General features: G+C 37.0%; 1 long non-coding RNA gene across 1 annotated transcript in view; it reads left to right on the top strand.

Moving 5' to 3' along the window:
- Nucleotides 1–1,022: 1,022 nt before the first annotated feature.
- The window catches only part of LOC128559125 (uncharacterized), a 65,049-nt gene continuing 41,972 nt past the window's right edge, over nucleotides 1,023–24,099 (top strand). The window contains exons 1-3 of the long non-coding RNA XR_008372206.1: nucleotides 1,023–1,139; nucleotides 16,063–16,229; nucleotides 22,071–22,167. This is a non-coding gene — a long non-coding RNA (uncharacterized LOC128559125). The remainder of the gene's footprint in view (nucleotides 1,140–16,062; nucleotides 16,230–22,070; nucleotides 22,168–24,099) is intronic.

Below are 24,099 nucleotides of genomic sequence, written 5' to 3'. Positions count from 1 at the left end.
TTAAAATTTCTGCTATGAGAGGTTGTATTGTTTCAATGTACATGAGGGTTGCCTTTTAACTATAAAATATTTTTTAATATTAGGAAATGATAATCCTTATATTCTTACTGTAAATACTATTGAACTTTAACAGTCAATTTGTTATCTGTATTTCCCGCCAAAGAGAATTTCAAATCATGTGTACAAGATATTCAATTACATGTTCTGGGGTTTCCTGAAGACAGGACAATTGTCCTGAGTCATCAGGAATTCCTGGGATTTCCTGAAAACAGGACAATTGTCCTGTAATTTCCTGACATCAGGAATTCCTGGGATTTCCTGAAGACAGGACAATTGTCCTGGGATATCCTGGCTTCAAGAATTCCTGGGATTTCCTGAGAATAGGACAATATTAAACTTTTATGTCCTGTCTTCAGGAAATCTCAGGACATTCCTGGGATTTTAGGATAGCAGGATTGGAATTCTCAGATGTCCTGTTTTTTCCAGTTCATAGGAAAATCCTGGGATTGTCCCATTCCCATTTAACGGCGTGAAAAGTCCCAGGACTATCCCAGGAATTCCTGAGATATTTTCAGGACATTATCCCAGGATAGTCCTGGGACTTCCTGGGATAATCCCAGGAATTCCTGTTCCATTTTCGCACGGGTACTATCTCCAAAACTAATGGGCAAATTTTGTCCACTTTTAGACATAGAAAGTCCTGCAAATTTAACTGTCTCCAAAACTGATGCAGACATTGAATTGAAATTTCACACGTGTCCTTAGGGTTATAAAACCAGGTGATAGCATCAAGTTCAGTAAGCCTGACTTGCATTTTGGCCAAATTATGCCCACTTTTGTGCTTAGAAAATCCTATTTAAAGTTTTAAATGCAACTTACTATCTCCAAAACTATAATGCAGATACTGGTTTAAAAGTCTAGAGATCTCAACTTTTAAGGGTATTATATAGAGACCGTACCATAGCTCTTCGCATACTTTGATTTTTCGAAATAAAGTGATTTTTACAAGTGCACCGGTTACGATAAAAATGTAAACAACGGACTCTGTCTATGAAACTTTGAAATGAATGAATGACAGTCGATCTTAGTCTTAATACTGATTGACAGTGAATGCTAATGACTCCATGTGTTGCAGGAAGGTATTTAGTGTGTAACTGTAATTTCCCATCAATTGAAATCCTCTCAAAACTGGTAAAATAATTACTTATATTTGGACAAAACTCACCGTCTTTGCCGTTCGACAGCTGCAAAAAGGGGGAAGGGGTGAAAGTCTATACGAATTTCAGGATATTTTGTCTATACAGATTTGAAAGTCGAAAAATCTGTATGATGTCGTGAAAGTAATTATAATGCATGGAATCATTATATTTTTTTCATTTTCATGATAGATACATGTTGAGATTTGGTATTTAGAATTTAATTGTTTTACCAAACAAAAAATTGATTCCTGCAAAAGGTTCCAGACCACCATTTTTTTTCCTGATATTTTGTCTATACAGATTTAAGTTGCCTCTTTAAACAGAACAAAATGTATACAGTATGTATGATATTGTATCACAACCTGTCCATAAATGTGTCTATATATATTTGTAAGGTCTTGCAAATTTATATTTCATCCTTACGATGTGTCTATACAGATTCCACTAGAATTATCTGGGTATGTCTATACAAATTTCGACTATATCTCACTGGGTCTGACATGTCTATACAAATTTCACTAGGTTCACCCTGTATGATTTGTCTATATCAATTTGAATATATTTCACCCCGGTATGATGTATTTATACAAAATGTGCTATACTGTGTGATGTGTCTGTGGAGATTTTGACCAGACTTCACCTCGGTAGAATGTGTCTATACAGATTTTGACCAGATTTCACCCCAGCATGATGTGTAGACTCAACCCTGTATAATTTGTCTATATAAATTTAACTATACTTCACCCTGTATGATATGTCTATACAGATTTGGCTATACTTCCATCTATACAAATTTGCATGATCTTCATCCTGTATGATGTGTTTATACAGATTTTGTCAAGACTTCATCCATGTATGGTGTGTCTATACAGATTTGACCATACTTCAACCCTGTATCAGGGGTGTAAAATTCTTTTTCACACCACTCGCCCTGCAGGACTAGTAGCTAGTAAAATCTACTCGCCCTTAGTGGACAGTCACTCGCCCTAATAATTGACATTTTTAATACCGTCCCGTTTTATGGAAGGAGTATTATGTACAACAAGCAAATTTCAAACATAACACCTAGCTCGTACACTACGTTTCCTATTTGATTATTCATTTTTGTTACTCTTAAATTCTCTTTTCACACCAGACATTTTTCTTTCACTAATTTTGCATCTCCACCATCAAGTTGTTCTCCATATTAACTACATCGATACTAAAAATAATCACAGTCTAACCCCTACCATTGTTTCCCAAAGTGTCTGGAAAGTATTAAACATCGGTTATTTTCATTTTCTCAAGACTTATTTCCCTAAAAATAATTATTTTGAAAAGTGTCTTAAAAATATGGACACAATAATCATCATCCACCTACCCGTCTTGAAAGCGAAAAAAAAAGTTGACGATCATCGGTAATTATTCTGTTGATAAACTAAGTAATTGGTCTGTTTTCATCATCAATTAACATCAAAGAGCTAAAAGAAGTGTGTCGGTATCATGACCTCTGAAGTGGAGATCAAAGCGGTATTGTGGCACGAGATTGTCATGGCATTACGTCATATTACAGTTTTCGCGCCATGTGACCTATTTTCCCTCAAGGAATTTACGTTATCGTTTGAGAAGAATATTTTATATAAGAAAAATACATGTACAAAGATTCATTTAAAACTTTTTAAAAACGCAACAACATCATTTTGTTTAATTTTAAAGCCACATTTCTATTTACGTCCACGAGGTCACGTACCCTATTCCGCCGCACTAACAGAAACCTTTTTACCAAACAAATCGTTTTACTGCCGCTTTTTCATTATTTAAGATTTTTTAATTCTGTTTTTTGTTCTTTCTAGTCAAAGTCTGAATTTTATGCCCATAGTATGTATCACTCATTTTCTTTTAGAAAGAAATGAGTAATTAAGATCGCGCTGTTTGAAATTTAACAAATGATTATATGAAAATTCGACCGTTTTCATACAAATTTGCTTACATTTCCGTCGATATTTTATTGAAATCTTAATAGAATTCAAACTGTATTACTTCTCAAGCGGTGTTGAAAAACTGAAGCGATAATGTTAAAAAATGAATGCACTACGCGCGTTTTTTGTGTACGTGTCGATAAACAAAAGTAACGGAGATGTAAATTTGATATTACGATAGGTCGCACGTGCTCTCGGAATGGAAAATTACCGGCATGACGTTTTGATATCTTTACGATTCGCGGGTAAATTCCAGTCAATCAAAGTGGCAACTGAACAATCTCAGTGTTTGTTGACGTTTTTCAAGATGTAATTTCTAAATTTCATTAAAGCTACGACGTAAAAACCACTCGCCCGATCGGTCGAGTATACAGCGAGATCCACTCGTCCTATCCAGACTTTAACTCGCCAATGCGAGCGGGCGAGTGGAATTTTACACCCCTGTGTATGATGTGTCTATACAGATTTGACTATAATTCCATCTATACAAATTTACCTAATCTTCACTCTGTATGATGTGTCTTTACAGATTTTGATCAGACTTCACCCTGGTATGATGTTTTTATACAGATTTGACTATACTTCAACCCAGTATGATGTGTCTATACAGATTTGACTCTGCTTCACTCTGTATGATGTGTCTATACAGATTTGACCACACTCAACCCTTTATGATGTGTCTATACAGATTTGACTCTACTTTAACCTAGTATGATTTGTCTATACAGATTTGACTCTACTTCACCCTGTATGATGTGTCTATACAATTTTGAGTCTACTTTAACCCGGTAGGATGTGTCTGTACAGATTTGACTCTACTTCACCCTATATGATGTTTTTATACAGATTTGACTCTACTTCCCTCTGTATGATGTGTCTATACAGATTTGACCATTCTTCAACCCTGTATGATTTGTCTATACAGATTTGACTCTACTTTAACCCGGTATGATGTTTCTATAAAGAGTTGACTCTACTTCAACCCTGTATGATGTGTCTATACAGATTTGAGTCTACTTCACTCTGTATGATTTGTCAATACAGATTTGACCATTCTTCAGCCCGTATGATCTATCTATATCTATAGAGATTTTGACCAGACTTCACCCTGGTATAATGTGTCAATACAGATTTCACTGTTCTTCAGTCAGAATGATGTGTCTATACAAAATTTACTATAAACTCCACCACTCCGAATAGTGGAGCTAAAAATTTACTATACTCCATCTTGTACAATGTGTCTATACAGATTTGACTATATGTCAGCCCTGTATGATGTGTCTTATACCTATCTGCCTAGACTTCACCCTCAGGTCTGATGTGTCTATACCAATTCCTAGACTTCAACCGGAATGATGTGTCTATACAGATTTTGACCAGACTTCACCCCGGTATGAAGTGTCTATACAAAATTAACTATACTCCACCTTGTACAATGTGTCTATACAGATTTCACAAGACTTCTCTAAGAATATGTCTATACAAATTTGATTTTACTTTACATTATATTATGTGTCTATACAAATTTGAATATATTTCAACCTATACGATGTATCTATACAGACTTCACTTTACATGATGTGTCTATACCAATTTGCCCAGACTTCACCCAATATGATGCACATGTGTCTATACAGATTTGACTGTACTTTTTACTTGGTATGATGTGTCTAGATACAGATTTCACTGTATGTTTGTTTTTCTTTTAAATTTCAATGTTAGGCTGACAGAATTATAGGTCATATATCAACTGAAGATGTTTATGTTCAAATAAAGTTCTGTCAATGTGCATAGGGCTTCTTGCTAGGACTTGAACCTAGAATTCTTACAAGAGTAAGTGTGTTTCTTTACACTACAAGAAGTGACCCCTTAGCAACAGAGACATGTAGTAATTTAAATATTCAATATTACATGTATGAAATCCTTCAGAAATAGACACAATTACTATAAATTACTAAAAAAAGCAGCTGACGCCTGATGGCCTTTTGGCTGGATTTTCCGAATTAGATGGTAATGAGTTAAAGTTCTAAAGTTTCAAGGTCCTAGGTGTACAGTTATATATACTTGTATAGACACTGGGCGGAAAAAATTCTCAATGTTTAGAACACAGCGGCCTTTGACCAAGTGACCCAGAAATCTATAGAGGTCAGGTACACATCATATAAGATCATGTATGGTTTAGTTGCGGTACCAGTTCCATCTTACTTAGAAAGGCCTGTGAGACTGTCGCGGCATATGCATGAACTCTCCTTCCGTCAAGTCCATACTGAAGCAAATTATTTCAAATACTCCTTCCCTTATACTGTTGTGTTGTGGAACCGCCTCGGCCCTGCCTTCTCAAACTGTACTCCAACCTGACCTTGAGGGGTTCAAACGATGTCTTGACCCCTCGGTCCTCTCTTACCGCCCCTGAACTCACAAAGCGGATGTTTTTAACCCCTTTTAGATTGTGAATATTTCATCTTACCTAACACTTTCACACTTTTAATCTTCTTTCTCACTATCTTCATTTTTGAAGCCTTCCTTTCACTGCATTTAAACCAACTTTTATCTGGTTGTGACGCGCAACCCGGCTATTATACCCGTGAGGGGAGTCCAGCCGTATACAAAGATAGATAGAATACAATAATGTTAAATTTGTTGGAAAAAAAAACAATTTATGAATTGATAATTAAGCCTTGGTGTATTTACATGTATGTTGTTAACAAATTTTGTAGCCGTTACGAGATACAACAGATTTTTCACAAACAGTTTCTTTTGCTTAATTAATTTTTAAACAATCAGTTCCGTGCAGATTATCATAATATCTTGATAAATAACAAGATAAAGTGCATGTTATTATACCTAATTAATTTATTTATTTATTATTATTATTTAATTTTTTTCGCTAAATTTCAAACTGAATTCATTTACGCAATAGATTCATTCATTAATCTAGCTGTAATCAACAGTTTATTTGACAACAAACTAATCGGCACTGAACAGTGTATTCATCTGGAGTTCCTCGGTTATTTAGGTTTTGAAAGAGAAGGTAAACAATTGGGTGAACACTGGCATCTTTAAACCAATTAGTTACCGGTATTACATCCAAGTTTTAAGTGAAGACCGGTTAATAAGTCTTACTTGATATTTAATTTTCAACGAAATTTGATATATAAATAATCCTACATGATAAAATCTCAATAAATAGGAGGTCCGTACCCCTAGAAAACCCCTAACAGGCCTGTCTAGAGGTACGGATCCATACCCCAAGGCACTTCCAAAAAATAATGGTATCCTGGGTGTCCCTGTGTGTTTACGTAGAAAAGTATTTTGTTAATAGCACCTACCACAGTACTGTTAGGCAGGGTTTTCCTGGACGCAGGTTTTTTGCGTCCCTGACGCGCTTTTACTGTATTGAACTCGCATTTTTAGCTCGACTATTCGAAGAATAAGTAGAGCTATCCTACTTACCACGGCGTCGGCGTCGGTGTCGGCGTCGGCGTCACACCTTGGTTAAGTTTTTCGTACCAGTCCACATTTTGACAAGTCTTTTGAGATAAAGCTTTGAAACTTTCAACACTTGTTTACCATCATCATGGCCAGTTATAGGCAAGAGCACATAACTCCATCAAGGATTTTGGCTGAATTATGGCCCCTTTTGACTTAGAAATCATGGTTAAGTTTTTTCGTACCAGTTCATATCTTGACAAAGTCTTTTAAGATAAAGCTTTGAAACTTTCAACACTTGTTTACCATCACCATGGCCAGTTATAGGCAAGAGAAGATAACTCCATCAGGGATTTTGGCTGAATTATGGCCCCTTTCGACTTAGAAATCTTGGTTAAGTTTTTCGTACCAGTCCATATTTAGACAAAGTCTTTTGAGATAAAGCTTTGAAACTTTCAACACTTGTTTACCATCACCATGTCCAGTTATAGGCAAGAGCACATAACTCCATCAAGGATTTTGGCTGAATTATGGCCCTTTTTGACTTAGAAATCTGGGTTAATATTTCGTACCAGTTCATATTTTGACAAAGTCTTTTGAGATAAAGCTTTGAAACTTTCAACATCTGTTTACCATCACCATGTCCAGTTATAGGCAAGAGTACATAACTCCATCAAGGATTTTGGCTGAATTATGGCCCCTTTTGACTTAGAAATCTTGGTTAAGTTTTTCGTACCAGTTCATATTTTTTGTAAAGTGTTTGACATATGGCTTTGAAACTTTTATCACTTGTTAAGTATAATAGTTTTTATCTGTAGGAAAGAGAACATAACTCTGTCACCTATTTTGGCAGAATTATGGCCCTTTTTGGACTTTGAAATTGGTTCTGTTTTCATACAAGTCCATGTTTTGTCAAAACTATTTGACATATGGCTTTTAAACTTTGAACACTTGTTTATCATTATGATTTCCATCTGTAGGCAAGAGTACATAACTATTTTGACTGAATTATGGCACTTTTTGGACTTTGAAATTGGCTCATATATTGCCATTTAGTGCAAGACTTATTGAAATCAAAGAAATACAGGAACATTGTTCGTCTAATCTATTTATTTCTTTTGTCTGAATATCCGTGGAAATATTTTGACCCCATTCTTCAATCAATTCTTCGAATAGTCGAGCGCGCTGTCATCCGACAGCTCTTGTTTAGTGCCTCTGCATCCCACTGGACCCGCAAAATCGGTCATGAAACTCCTTTGCACTGAAGCCTCCTTTGCGCAGATACCCATGTAAAATGCGCAGTTTTTTACCACCGGGACCATCATGGAATCGTGGGTGCTCATTATACACAGGTATAGACGATTTTTCAACTTCAAAACAAGTTTTGTTATCGATGTTCGCCATTTTGGTAAAGGGAAACTACTCTCCACGCTAACTGTCACCGCTAAAATCTAAGATTGCCCTTACGTTCCATAAAAGATCGAATGGTTTATTTTTTTATTAAACAACATTAATTTCATATAAATTTAAAGTATTTTGATGAAAAAATATTAATAAATCACAGAAATTATGATACTAATTAAGGATCGAGTATTATCTTTAACCGAGATAAAACTGTGAACAACATAATTGACACAAGGTGACACGTTAATTGCCGGTAATTACTGGCTATTTAATCATAACAAAAAGACTATCACACCTTTTGTAATCAGTCTGAATTGAGAAGCTCATGCCATTTTGAAACATATCATTCCGAAATATTGAATCACCTGCTATCTAAATTAAAAAGATACAATTAAGTTTATTTGGTTTTAGGGTAAATTTTTATAGTAATAATGTCCATTTTCAAGATCAATAATTTGTGGACCCCCAAAAATTATTAGGGACCCTTAATTATTAGCAGCCATGGGAGTCCATGGACTCCCAAATTAAAAAAACCCGAGGGAAAACCCTGGTTAGGCCCAGTACTGTTTGTTCAACTAGGAAGCAAGCTATCCAGTAAACGGCTTAAAATCACATTTTATTATTTTATAATGTATATCCGAATAAATGCTCGGTTTGATCCATAGGCATTTTTGCTTAACAGATCAAATAATTAAATAACCGTTACCTCGTTTCATCATATTTCTCATTTCTGTCTACATAAATCGAACTCTTTTCCTTAACATCAATATATTTCAAGAGTTCCATAACCACAAACAGTTGTTGTTGTTGGACACTGTGATCCGCCATTGTTTTTGCTGACAATCGTTCTGCCTGACGGTTTACAGCAGATCAAATTTGTATAGACAGTGGGAGCGAAATCTGTATAGACTTTCGCTTTAACGCAAAAAGGGCAAATATAAAAGATTCAGTGTAAGTAATATTTCACTGGTACTACCAGTTAGTAAGTTCATACTCTGAACAATACGTCAGAGAAATTTGGGCAAATTTGACCGATTATGACGTTGGCAGCATTAGATTATATTTTTTCTTTACACAAAAATTACCGTTAGGTAGCAAAGCGAATACGCCGATAATCCGGAGTTCACCGATTATTGTTCCAGTTCACGCAATGTAATTCAGCAATTAAACTGAATAGCTATTAACTACTGCTGTTATAGGGAAGTGGTAGAGTGGCTGCCTTAGGTGTGAGAGGTCCTGGGTTCGAGTCCCAGTTAGAGCTTAACTATTTAGATTCTGCTAAAGCATAGTTTTGCTGTTAATAGACTGTTCCAGATGTTCTAATTTTTAGCACACAGTATCATGGATCGTTACTTAGCAATCCAGATAAAAATTGAATGTTAAATCAAATGCACCCAATTAGAAAATATTGACTATATTATGTCCCTTAGATGTTTATGCTCTCCATGTTCAAGAAGAGTTACATTTCCTTGATCACAAAATTTTCGTTAACATGAAAATATTAAATGCTCATAACTCCACGCTTCTGGTTAAAACATTGTCTATTTCTGTTTTTGAGAAATATATGGACATTTGTCTTCATTTCAAAGCTTTTTAACTTCAAACCTATGATTTGAAAAACTTAGGTACTATCTCTATATTATATTCCTGCTTCTGGGACAACAATCGAATAGTCGAGCATTGGCTGTCTTGCGTACATGTGCTCTTGTTTAAGATTTTCTTAAGTTCCATGTAACTTGGTGCTGCAGATAGTTCTACCAATCAAGTCATTGATATATAGATATTTAATCCCCAGTTATAACTTGCTTATTACTGGAAGAACATATGTCAATGCAAAAAAGTTCTCAAATACATGCATATTATATGACATAAGAAAATGTTTTGAGTGTAATAAAATAAATTCAGATTCTCTTTTTAAGCTGAAATTTAGATAATGTTATTATATAAATATTGCATTCCTGAGAGGGTGATATGAAAAATGTTCACCGCGAGATATGTGAATATTGACCGAGGGGTGAACGTTTTTAGCTCACCTGTCACATAGTGACAAGGTGAGCTTTTGTGATTGTCCGTCGTCCGTCCGTCCGTGCGTCCGTCAACAATTTCTTGTCTGCGCGATAGTGGTTTCGTTTATGATTTTATTTTGACCAGACTTGCACACAACTTGTATCACCATAAGATCTCGGTTCCTTTCTTGAACCGGCCAGATCCCATTATGGGTTCCAGAGTTAAGGCCCCTGAAAGGGCCAAAATTGGCTATTTTGACCTTGTCTGCACAATAGCAACTTTATTTATGATTTGATTTTTACCAAACTTGCACACAACTTGTGTCACCATAAGATCTCGGTTCCTTTCTTGAACTGGCCAGATTCCATGATGGGTTCCAGAGTTATGGCCCCTGAAAGGGCCAAAATTAGCTATTTTGACCTTGTCTGCATAGTAGCAGCTTTATTTATGATTTGATTTTTACTAAACTGGCACACAAATTGTATCACCATGAGATCTTGGTTCCTTTCTTGAACTGGCCAGATTCCATTATGGGTTCCAGAGTTATGGCCCCTGAAAGGGCCAAAATTAGCTATTTTGACCTTGTCTGCACAATAGCAGCTTCATTTATGATTTGATTTTAACCAAACTGGCATACAACTTGTATCACCATAAGATCTTGGTTCCTTTCTTGAACTGGTGAGATTCCATTATGGGTTGCAGAGTTATGGCCCCTGAAAGGGCCAAAATTAGCTATTTTGACCTTGTCTGCACAGTAGCAGCTTTATTTATGATTTGATTTTTACCAAACTGGCACACAACTTGTATCACCATAAGATCTCGGTTTGTTTCTTGAACTGGCCAGATCCAATTATGGGTTCCAGAGTTATGGCCCCTGAAAAAGCCAAAATTAGCTATTTTGACCTTGTCTGCACAATAGCAGCTTCATTTATGATTCGATTTTAACCAAACTTGCACACAACTTGTATCACCACAAGATCTTTGTTCCTTTCTTGAACTGGCCAGATTTCTTCATGGGTTCCAGAGTTATGGCCCCTTAAAGGTCCAAAATTGGCTATTTTGGCTTTTGCAGACATATAGATACTTCATTTATGGTTTTATTTGATACAAACTTCCAAAATAACTTCAACAACAATAATTCTTGGATTCCATGACAAATCAGATCCAAGCGTAGGTTCAGAGTTATTTTTAGTCCCCTACTGGTTGAAAACCAGTTTCGGGGACTATAGGAATGCGCTTTTCCGTCTGTCCGTCCGTCCGTCCGCAATTTCGTGTCCGGTCCATAACTCTGTCATCCATGAAGGGATTTTAATATTACTTGGCACAAATGTTCCCCATGATGAGACGACGTGTCATGTGCAAAACCCGGACCCCTGGCTCAAAGGTCAAGGTCACAATTGGAGGTCAAAGGTCAACAGGGCTCTTTTCCTGTCCGGTCTATAACTCTCCCATCCAAGAAGGGATTTTAATATTACTTGGCACAAATGTTCCCCATGATGAGACGACATGTCATGCGCAAAACCTAGACCCCTAGCTTAAAGGTCAAGGTCACAATTGGAGGTCAAAGGTCAACAGGGCTTTTTTCCTGTCCGGTTCATAACTCTGCTGTCCATGAAGGGATTTTAATATTACTTGGCACAGATATACATCATAATAAGACGATGTGTCGTGCACAACTTTCAGATCCCTAGCTCAAAGATCAAGGTCACACGTAGAAGTCAAATGTTAACATAGCATGAACAGGGTCTGTTTCGTGTCCGGTCCATAACTCTGACATTCATTAAGGGATTTTAATATTACTTAGCACAAATGTTCCCCATGATGAGACGACATGTCTTGCGCAAATCCCGGACTGTTAGCTCAAAGGTCAAGGTCACAATTGGAGGTCAAAGGTCAATAAGGTTTTTTTCCTGTCCAATCCAGAACTCTGTCATCCATCAAGGGATTACAATATTGCTTGGCATAAATGTTCCCTATAATGAGATGACGTGTCATGCGCAACACCCAGTACCCTAGCTTAAAGGTCAAGGTCACACTTTGAGATCAAAGGTCAGTAGGATTTTTTTCCTGTCCAGTCTATAACTTTGTCATGCAAAACAGGATTTAGATATCATTTGGCACAAATATTTTCCTGGATGAGACAACATGTTATGCGCAAAACCCAAGCCCAGGGTCTAATGTCAAGGTCACACTTAGAGACCAAAGGTCAGACACAAGAATGACTTTGTCTGGAGCATTTCTTCTTCATGCATGGAGGGATTTTGATGTAACTTGGCACAAATGTTCACCAACATAAGACGGATTGTCATGCGCAAGAACCAGGTCCCTAGGTCTAAGGTCAAGGTCATATTTAGAGGTCAAATTCAAGAATGACTTTGTCCGGAGCATTTCTTCTTCATGCATTGAGGGATTTTGATGTAACTTGGACCAAATGTTCACCACCATGAGGCACCCTATTTTTAGAATTATGTCCCTTTGTTGTTGCTATAAATAGATTTTATTGTAACTTTTTTATTATTGGCCGTAGAGAAAAATCGAGACCACTTTTCTGTGGTACAACATGCATGTTACATCCAATTTTTAGGTGTATTTTGACCTATCTCTACCTGGTAAAGAGTTTCTTGTGGACATTTTTTATTTTTTTTATTTTTTTATTTTTTTTTTTTTTCTATAAATGACTTATATGATAACTTTTTTTATAATCGGCAAAAACATTTCAATATGAAAACAACTGTGGGTTTTTAAATATGCACATTTTAATCCAAGTGTGTTGTTATAACATATTGTATATATAGTACAATATATTGTTTATACATCATTGACAGATATCAGTTCATTATGTTATACTGCAGTAGAGAAAATTAGGTGCCTTCCAGTAGGGGACTTTGTATTGCATGGCAATACTTCATTCACTTGTTTTATATCTGATTACCTCCCCTGATTGTAATCAAAATGGATTTATATCAGTAAGTACTTATAGTACTTATTTGAAATTTCATTATTGTCATTAGTTGGACTGAGCCAATCAGGGTAGACACCTATGGACTGATTTTTTGTCAAGTTACCTCCCTTTATAAATTTCAAATTAAAATGGGTATATCTCTGTAACTAATGAAGATACTGATCTGAAATTTCATTTATGTCAACAGATTTATTTGGCAGATCCTTCTTTTCTTCACTTACAATATTTTTTTTTTAATTACTTCCCTTTTACGTTACTATAAATAGCTTATTTTTAGTAACTTTTTTATTATTGGCCGTAGGGAAAAACCGAGACCACTTTCTGTGGTACATGGATGGTACCTCCAATTTGTAGGTGTATTTTGACATATCTGTACCTTGTAAGAATTTTTATTTTATTTTTGGTTAAATTTCTTCCCTTTGTTGTTATTGTCATTTGGACTTAGATATTTTTTCTGAGGACCTTCTTGTCCTCAAGTGCAATGATAACAGGTGAGCGATATAGGGCCATCATGGCCCTCTTGTTCATATCACCCTCTCAGGAATGCAATATTTATTTTATTATTTCGAAAATGTTTAAGGGTCAAAGCATTTACTGGAAAATCAACATAATAATGTATTTAACATTAAAAAGTAATTACTAACCAAATAATGAAGACAGAATTAAAAAGTCTTACTTGTTAGCACTCCTAATTTGTGGCGACTTTGCTTTGTAATAAGATTTTTTTGATAGATTTAGTCGAGACGTTTACATATCGCTGACTCCTATAATTATTCTAATATTTCAACATTGTGTCAATCAGTAGCATTCTAAAAACGGCAATAACTTTCTGTTTTCTAAATGAAATATATAAGTGTGAGCACTCATTTTCTTAGTTAGATAATTTCCAAACTTATTGTGGTAGTTTCGATTCAATATTTGATGAAAAATTGTTTTCACAAATATTTTGCACATAGCATAAGAAAAGAAAATTCGGCCGTGTTCACACATGCAAGAGCACCGGAAAAGGGTAATTTAATCCTAACGTATAATTATGTCTCCCCCAGGAAACATATTGTTTTTGCCCTGTCCGTCCGTCCGTCAGTCAGTCCGTCCGTACGTCACACTTCATTTCCGAGCAATAACTGGAGAACTATTTGACCTAGAACCTTCAAACTTCATAGGGTTGTAGGGCTGCTGGAGTAGACGACCCCTATTGTTTTTGGGGTCACTCCGTCAAAGGTCAAGGTCACAGGGGCCTCAACATTGAAAACCATTTCCGATCAATAACTAGAGAACCACTTGACCCAGAATGTTGAAACTTCATAGGATGATTGGTCATGCAGAGTAGATGACCCCAATTGATTTTGGGGTCACTCCGTCAAAGGTCAAGGTCACAGGGGCCTGAACATTGAAAACCATTTCCGATCAATAACTAGAGAACCACTTGACCCAGAATGTTGAAACTTCATAGGATGATTGGTCATGAAGAGTAGATGACCCCTATTGATTTTGGGGTTACTCGATCAAAGGTCAAGGTCACAGGGGCCTGAACATTGAAAACCATTTCCGATCAATAACTAGAGAACCACTTGACCCAGAATGTTGAAACTTCATAGGATGATTGTACATGCAAAGTAGATGACCCCTATCGATTTTGGGGTCACTCCATTAAAGGTCAAGGTCACAGGAGCCTGAACATTGAAAACCATATCCGGTCAATAACTTGAGAACCACTTGACCCAGAATGTTGAAACTTAAGAGGATGATTGATCATGCAGAGTAGATGACCCCTAACGATTTTGGGGTCACTCTGTGAAAGGTCAAGGTCACAGGGGCCCGAACATTGAAAATCATTTCCGGTCAGTAACTTGAGAACCACTTGACCCAGAATGATGAAACTTCATAGGATGATTGGTCATGCAGAGTAGATGACCCCTAACGATTTGAGGGTCACTCTGTTAAAGGTCAAGGCCACAGGGGCCTGAACATGGAAAACCATTTCCAATCAATAACTTGAGAACCTCTCGACCCAGAATGTTGAAACTTCATAGGATGATTGTTCATGCAGAGTAAATGACCCCTATTGTTTTTGGGGTCACTCCGTTAAAGGTCAAGGTCACAGGGGCCTGAACATTGATAACCAGTTCCGATCAATAACTTGAGAACCACTTGACCCAGAATGTTGAAACTTCATAGGATGATTGAACATGCAGAGTAGATGACCCCTATTGATTTTGGGGTCAGTCTATTAAAGGTCAAGGTCACAGTGGCCTGTTCATGTAAAATCATTTTTTGGAAATAACTTGAGAACCACTTGACCTACAATGTTGAAACTTAATAGGATGATTGGACATGCAGAGTAGATGACCCCTATTTATTTTGAGGTCACTTGATCAAAGGTCAAGGTCACAGGAGCCTGAACAGTGACTTGAGAACCACTAGGCCAAGAGTGTTGAAATTTAGTGGGATGACTGGACATGCCAAGTAGATGATCCCTATTGCAGCCAACCATCAGTGTCTCTTTGACTTTCGCTCCTGACCCCTATTGACTTCTTGCCTATAGGACTTTGCATTGGGGGAGACATGCGCTTTTTTACAAAAGCATTTTCTAGTTATATAAGCGCCTCGTCTGAAAATTTATCAACTCCGTCTTTTAATCAATTCCAAAGTATCAATCTGTCGACGGGTGATATGAAAAAATAATATCGCATGCGCAGAAAAACAAAATAACGCTGTTGTGCATGTGATATGAAATTATGGATCATATCACCTGCGCAGAAATTTAAAATAACGATTTTGCGCATGTGATATAAAATCACTGGGGAATATGATCCATTATTCAAGTTAAACTAATGGGAAATTTGCATTGGACATTTGAGGTATAATAATTGTACCATATCGCACATTGTATATAAAACCAAGAAAAGAAAACTCTTTAGTATTTACAGTGAAAATGGACAATAGAATGAAATGATTAAACACTAACTTTTTAACTGTAAAGGTATTTCATTCTTCCTCATACAGGCGTATACATAAATGCAAGGTAGGATTATTTGTGTCATTGATTAGTCTCTAGTACTGTATCTAAGCAATGTCAAGAACAATAAACAATTTATTTCAGGCTGATGAGTCTATTATTGGAGATCTACACCTTCTTCGTAACCCAAGTTTGTTCTGATGTATGCCATCATTTTAGCTGACTCTCACAGTGGTGAACTTTATAACAGTTGTCAGAATGGGAACCAGAGCAATTACCTCAGTGAAAGCCAAGACATTTTCATTGTTCAAGTGAGTACATGTAGATAAGTTTGGACAGAATCTGTATGCTTTTCTAGAGATGGTTTGTAAAAAAGTCGAATGAATGTCGATCTTTACAAAAAAAAATTTTCAGTCTAAAATGATGCTAAGTTTAAACAATCTAAATGCACTAATTTCCTAGATATATTTGTTTTTCTGCTATTTGATATTTAAAAAATGAGCTGAGAATCTACAAAAATGGCAGCTCCTGTATTTGTACAATAGTACTAAATAGGTAATCAAGCAGCAGTTTCAGGCTGGTTGGAAAATGGTGGAAAGAGAATCCTTATTTTATAGCTCAACTATACAGAGTATAAGGAGAGCTATCTTACTCAACCGGTTTTGGCGTCAGCGTCTTTCAACATCCCCACCTTGGTTAAAGTTTTTTTACACTTTTTATTTTTTTCACCTTATCTCTCTAATTACTGGATGGATTTGCTTTAAATTTAAAATAGTTACTCCTCACCATCACCCACATCATCTGGCAGAAGGGCCATAGCACTCACACCAATATTTTATGATTTATTCCCCCTTTTTACTTAGAATTTCAGGTTAAAGTTTTGGTGCACTTTCACTCTCTCTGAGTTATCACTCTACAGATTTGATTCAAATTTAAAGTACCGGTAGTTGTTCCACATCATCATCCACATCATATGACACAAGGTGCTAAACTCTGGCACCAATTTTTCATGAATTATTCCCCATTTTTAAATGAAATTTCTGGTTAAAAGTTTTGGTGCACTTTCACTCTATCTTTATTACTGAATGTATTTGATTCAAACTTGGAACATTTGTTCAACATCATCACCCAGATCATATGACACAAGGGCCATAACTCCTGCACCAATATTTCATAAATTATTCCCCCTTTTGACTTAGAGTTTCAGATTAAAGTTTTGATGCACTTTCACTCTAGCTCAGTTATTATTAAATGGATTTGATTCAATCTTAAAACAGTTGTTTCACCTTATCACCCACATCATATGACACAAGGTGCATAACTCCTGCACCAATTTTTAGCTCAACTATTCAAAGAATAGTAGAGCTATTGGACCTGTGTGCGGTGTCCGCATCCCAATTTGGTCAAGTTTTTGTAAGTAAGCTGGTATCTCAGTAACCACTTGTGGGCATGGATTGAAACTTCACACACTTATTTACTGTGATAAACTGACTTACATTGCGCAGGTTCCAAAATGCTTATTTTGCTCTTTTACAAAATTATGCCCCTTTTTCAACTTAGAAATGTTTGGTTAAGGTATTGTATGTAAGCTGATATCTCAGTACTCACTAATGGGAATGGATTGAAACTTCACACACTTGTTCACTGTCATGATCTGACATGCACTAAGCAGGTCTGGTAACTCTACTTTGTTTGTTTTCAAAATTATGCCCCCTTTTCCACTTGGTAGTTTTTGGTTGAGTTTTTGTATGTTAGCTGGTATCTCAGTATCCACTAATGGGAATGGATTGAAACTTCACACATTTGTTATCCCCCGCCGATGAAATCGGGAGGTGGGTATTGAAATGGCGTTGTCCGTCCTTCACGTCTGTGTGTGCATCCGTCAGCAGCCATTTCTCGGTAACTAGCAGGTAGAATTTTATGAAACTTGAAATAAACATGAACCAACATACTGCAATGAGGCCCATGAAGTTTTTTTTTATTGGTCAATTTTCCTTAGAGTTATTGCCCTTGATTTAATGAAAAATGCCCCAAAATGTCCATCCGCAGCCATTTCTCAGTAACTATCATGTAGAATTTCATAAAACTTAAAATAAACATGCACCAACTTACTGCAATGATGCCCGTCAAGTTTTTTTTTGATTGGTCTATTTCCCTTAGAGTTATTGCCCTTGATTTATTGAAAAATCCACGTCTGCAGCCATTTCTCAGTAACAAGCTGGTAGAATTTCATGAAACTTGAAATAAATATGAACCAACATACTTCGATGATGTCTGTCATTTTTTTTTTAATTGGTCAGTTTTCCTTAGAGTTATTGCCCTTTAAATGTTTAAAAATCTGCAGATTTGTACAAGACAAACCAACCAATAGGTAGAATTTCATTAAACTTCTTTCCTTCTTTTCTATGAACATTTATTAGAAACATGTGAAGTTATGTACCCACACCTGGTCACCACCTTGCCTTGGTCACACACACCCCCTCTCCCCTCCCCCACCCCCCTCAAAAAATAATTCTATTTTAGTATTCTTTTTCAAACCTTCCATGAATATTTATCAACATGCAAAGTTGTACCATTACCCCGCCTTAATCCTCCACCCAGTCATGCCCACCACCCCGATCATGCCCACCATCCCGATCATGCATCACCCCGATCATACATCACCCCGCACCCCCTTGGTTCCTTTCTTGAACTGGCCAGTTGCCATTATGGGTTCCAGAGTGAGGGCCCCTGAAAGGGCCAGAATTAGCTATTTTGACGTTGTCTGCACAATAGAAGCTTCATTTATGATTTGAATTTAATCAAACTTGCACAAAACTTCTGTCACTATAAGATCTCGATTCCTTTCTTGAACCGGCCAGATCCCGTAATGGGTTCCAGAGTAATGGCCCCTGAAAGGGCCAAAATTAGCTATTTTGACCTTGTTTGCACAATAGCAGCTTCATTTATGATTTGATTTTAACCAAACTTACATACAAATTGTATCACTATAACATCTTGGTTCCTTTCTTGAACTGGCCAGATTCCAGTATGGGTTGAAGAGTTATGGCCCCTGATAGGGCCAGAATTAGCTATTTTGACCTTGTCTGCACAATAGCAGCTTCATTTGTGATTTGATTTTAACCAAACTTGCACACAACTTGTATCACCATAAGATCTCTATTCTTTTTTATACGCCCGAAGGGAGGTATTATGTATTGCCTCGGTGTCTGTCTGTTGGTTAGCAATTTCCCTTCCCCTCTGTAACTCTTGAACCCCTTGAAGGATTTCAAAGAAACCCGACACAAATGTTCACCTCATCGAAATGACGTGCAGAGTGCATGTATTGGATGGCTCACTTCAAGGTCAAGGTCACACTTAGTGGTCAAAGGTCAAATGACTTTTTGTGTGTATGTTGCTCTGCATTATTGCGTTGTATTGCAGTGCTCTTGTTTTTATTTGGAAGATCCTTTTTTTGTTCACTTACAGTAATTTTTTTTTAATGACTTCCCTTTTATGTTACTATAAATAGCTTATTTAGTAACTTTTTTATTATTGGCCGTAGGGAAAAAGTGAGACCCCTTTTCTGTGGTACAACATGGATGGTACCTCCAATTTTTAGGTGTATTTTGACATAGGTGTACCTTGTAAGAATTTTTTTTCTTTTTGGTTAAGTTTCTTCCCTTTGTTGTTCCTGTCCTTTGGACTTAGATATTTTTTCAGGGGATTAAGATTTATTTTTAATTTCTTCCCTTTGTTGTTATGAAATTTTTATCTGGGTCATGTGGGGTCAGAAACTAGGTCATCGGGTCAAATCAAAGAAAAAGCTTGTTTACACCCTAGGGGGCACATTTTTATGCCCCCGAAGGGAGGCATATAGTTTTTGAACCGTCTGTCTGTCTGTCAGTCTGTCGGTCTGTCAGTCTGTCCGCAATTTTCGTGTCCGGTCCATATCTTTGTCATCGATGGATGGATTTTCAAATAACTTGGCATGAATGTGTACCACAGTAAGACAACGTGCAGTGCGCAAGACCCAGGTCCGTAGCTCAATGGTCAAGGTCACACTTAGACGTTAAAGGATAGTGCATTGATGGGCGTGTCCGGTCCATATCTTTGTCACCGATGGATGGATTTTCAAATAACTTGGCATGAATGTGTACCACAGTAAGACGACGTGCAGTGCGCAAGACCCAGGTCCGTAGCTCAAAGGTAAAGGTCACACTTAGACGTTAAATGATAGTGCATTGATGGGCGTGTCCGGTCCATATCTTTGTCATCGATGGATGGATTTTCAAATAACTTGGCATGAATGTGTACCACAGTAAGACGACGTGCAGTGCGCAAGACCCAGGTCCGTAGCTCAAAGGTCAAGGTCACACTTAGACGTTAAAGGATAGTGCATTGATAGGCATGTCCGGTCCATATCTTTGTCATCGATGGATGGATTTTCAAATAACTTGGCATGAATGTGTACCACAATAAGACGACGTGTCACACGCAAGACCCAGGTCCGTAGCTCAAAGGTCAAGGTCACACTTAGACGTTAAAGATCATTTTTCATGATAGTGCATTGATGGGCATGTCCGGTCCATATCTTTGTCATTCATGCATGGATTTTAAAATAACTATGCATGAATGTGTGACACAGTAAGACGATGTGTCGCGCGCAAGACCCAGCTCCGTAGGTCAAAGGTCCTAAACTCTAACATCGGTCATAACTATTCATTCAAAGTGCCATCGGGGGCATGTGTCATCCTACGGAGACAGCTCTTGTTTATTCTATCTTCATAAATTTTGGTCAGTGTGTTTGTTATCATGAAGTCTTTGGCAAGATCTTACCTAAGTCACATGGGGTAAAAAATAGGTCAATAGGTCAAATCAAAGAAAATGCATGTTTACACTCAAGAGGCCACGTTTTTTTTTGATCCAATCTTGCTGAAAATTGGTCATATTTGTCTCCGTGTAATCACTAGGTAAAGCATGTTTATACTGTTATGGTGTGTAACACAGGTGAGTAACCTAGGGCCATCTGGCCCACTTGTTTAGTTACATTTTTAGCTGTAAGATGGTATCTTAGTACCCACTAAAGGAAATAGATTATAACTTTACACACTTGTCCACTGTCATGAGCTGATAAGCACTCTGCAGGTTCTAGAACCCTGTTTTGCATTTTTACAACAATATGCCCCTTTTTAAGCTCAACTTTTCGTCGAAGAAAAAATAGAGCTATTGCACTAGCCCTGGCGTCTGTGTTGGCGTCGCCGTTGGTTAAAGTTTTTGATAAAGTCAAATATCTGTGTTACTGTCAAAGCTATTGATTTGAAACTTAAAACACTTATTTACTATCAAAGTCTACACCAGGAGAAACAATCTCCATAACTCTGATTTGAATTTTGATAGAATTATGCTCTCCTTTTTAACTTAGAATGTTTGGTTAAGTTTTTGATAAAGTCAAATATCTCTGTTACTATCAAAGCTATTGACTTGAAACTTAAAATACTTATTAACCATCAAAGTCTACACCAGGAGAAACAATCCCCATAACTCTGATTGAATATTGACAGAATTATGCCCCTGTTTAACTTAGAATTTTTGGTTAAAATTTTTGATATTCAAATATCTCTGTTACTATTAAAGCTTTTGACTTGAAACTTAAAATAGTTATTTACTATCAAAGTCTACACCAGGAAAAACAATCCCCATTACTTTGATTTGAATTTTGACAGAATTATGTCCCTTTTTAACTTGGATTTTTTTTACTGGCAAAGCTCTAATTATTGACAGACTAATTCAGAGTCAAGCACTGAAAAAAGTTGAGTGCGCTATCTTACGGATAGCTCTTGTTGACTTTTGTATTCATTCAATTGACAAGGCTGTTGAGTAGTGGAGCATTGCTGTCCTCCAACAGCTCTTGTTAATGAATTGTGTCCCCTTTTACTTTGAATTAAGGTTAATTTTGATGCATTTTCACTATATTATAGTTATTACTAAATGGATTTGATTCAAACTTGAAGTAGTTGTTCCACATCATCACCCACACCATATGGCACAAGTTGCATAACTCTTGCACCAATATTTTATGAATTAACAACTGTTACAGCTCTCAGAAGATTGCTAATTTTGTATAGAACATATTGCAAATTTATTTACTACTGTATACCTTTATTCTACAGCAAACCAATGCTAATCATGTGACACTTGTTGAGAGTGCATGTTCATTCAGCTGTTGGTAAAGGACAAAAAAAAATGAACACAGAGCATGGAAGGAAGGTAAAATAATTTAAAAAAGAGTGACTGTATAGATAGTTTTGCTTTTTTAGACTTGTTTTGGTTGATCAGATTGTTTTTTCTAGATTTTCTTCAGAGTGATTTGGTGAGAAGTATTTTTTTTCTGATAAAGCACAGTGGTCATGTTGTGTTAGGCTTGAACCAGTTTTCTGTAAAATCCATGGTTATTTGCTAGGTCTTATGTCTATCTAATTTCATGTCACTTTTGTGGGTGATAGCTTTGACATGCATGAGCAGTATTTTTATGCCCCCGAAGGGAGGCATATAGTTTTTGAACCGTCTGACTGTCGGTCTGTCCGCATTTTTCGTGTCCGGTCCATATCTTTGTCATCGTTGGATGGATTTTCAAATAACTTGGCATGAATGTGTACCACAGTAAGACGACGTGAAGCGCTCAAGACCCAGGTCCGTAGCTCAAAGGTCAAGGTCACACTTAGACATTAAGGGATAGTGCATTGATGGGCGTGTCCGGTTCATATCTTTGTCATCGATGGATGGATTTTCAAATAACTTGGCATGAATGTGTACCACAGTAAGACGCCGTGTCGCGCGCAAGACCCAGGTCCGTATCTTCAAGGTCAAGGTCACACTTAGACATTAAGGGATAGTGCATTGATGGGCGTGTCCGGTCCATATCTTTGTCATCGATGGATGGATTTTCAAATATCTTGGCATGAATGTGTACCACAGTAAGACGACGTGTCGCGCGCAAGACCCAGGTCCGTATCTCCAAGGTCAAGGTCACACTTGGACATTAAGTGATAGTGCATTGATGGGCGTGTCGGGTCCATATCTTTGTCATCGATGGATGGGTTTTCAAATAACTTGGCATGAATGTGTACCACAGTAAGACGACATGTCGCGCGCAAGACCCAGGTCCGTAGCTCAAAGGTCAAGGTCACACTTAGACATTAAGGGATAGTGCATTCATGGGCGTGTCCGGTCCATATTTTTGTCATTCATGCATGGATTTTAAAATAACTATGCATGAATGTGTGACACAGTAAGACAGCATGTCGCGCGCAAGACCCAGCTTCGTAGGTCAAAGGTCCTAAACTCTAACATCGGCCATAACTATTCATTTAAAGTGCCATCGGGGGCATGTGTCATCCTATGGAGACAGCTCTTGTTTTTATTAGCTCGACTATTCGAAGAATAGTCTAGCTATTCTACTCACCCTGGCGTCGGCGTTGGCGTCGGCGTCGGCGTCACACCTTGGTTAAGTTTTTACATGCAAGTACATACAGCTATCATTTAAAGGCATATAGCTTTGAAACTTATTTATTCTTTTTCTAGGTCAATTACCAACCTCTCTGGGTCAAGTCCCATAACTCTGACATGTATTTTGAGCAAATTATGCCCCCTTTTGGACTTAGAAAATTTTGGTTAAAGTTTTACATGCAAGTTACTATCTCCAAAACTAATGCAGATATTGAATTGAAACTTCACATGTGTCTTCAGGGTTATAAAACTAGTTGATAGCACCAAGTCCCATAACTCTGACCTTCATTTTGGCCAAATTATGCCCCCTTTTGGACTTAGAAAATTCTGGTTAAAGTTTTGCGTGCAAGTACATACAGCTATTACTAAAAGGCATATAGATTTGAAACTTATTTTTTCTTTTTCTAGATCAATTACCTACCTCACTGGGTCAAGCCCCATAACTCTGACATGTATTTTGGCCAAATTATGCCCCCTTTTGGACTTAGAAAATTCTGGTTAAAGTTTTGCGTGCAAGTACATACAGCTATTACTAAAAGGCATATAGATTTGAAACTTATTTTTTCTTTTTCTAGATCAATTACATACCTCACTGGGTCAAGTCCCTTAACTCTGACATGTATTTTGAGCAAATTATGCCCCCTTTTGGACTTAGAAAATTCTGGTTAAAGTTTTACATGCAAGTTACTATCT

This window comes from Mercenaria mercenaria, chromosome 8 (assembly GCF_021730395.1).
Source record: "Mercenaria mercenaria strain notata chromosome 8, MADL_Memer_1, whole genome shotgun sequence".
In the NCBI taxonomy this organism is placed as follows: Eukaryota; Metazoa; Mollusca; class Bivalvia; order Venerida; family Veneridae; genus Mercenaria; species Mercenaria mercenaria.
This window is presented reverse-complemented; position numbering and strand designations above follow the sequence as displayed.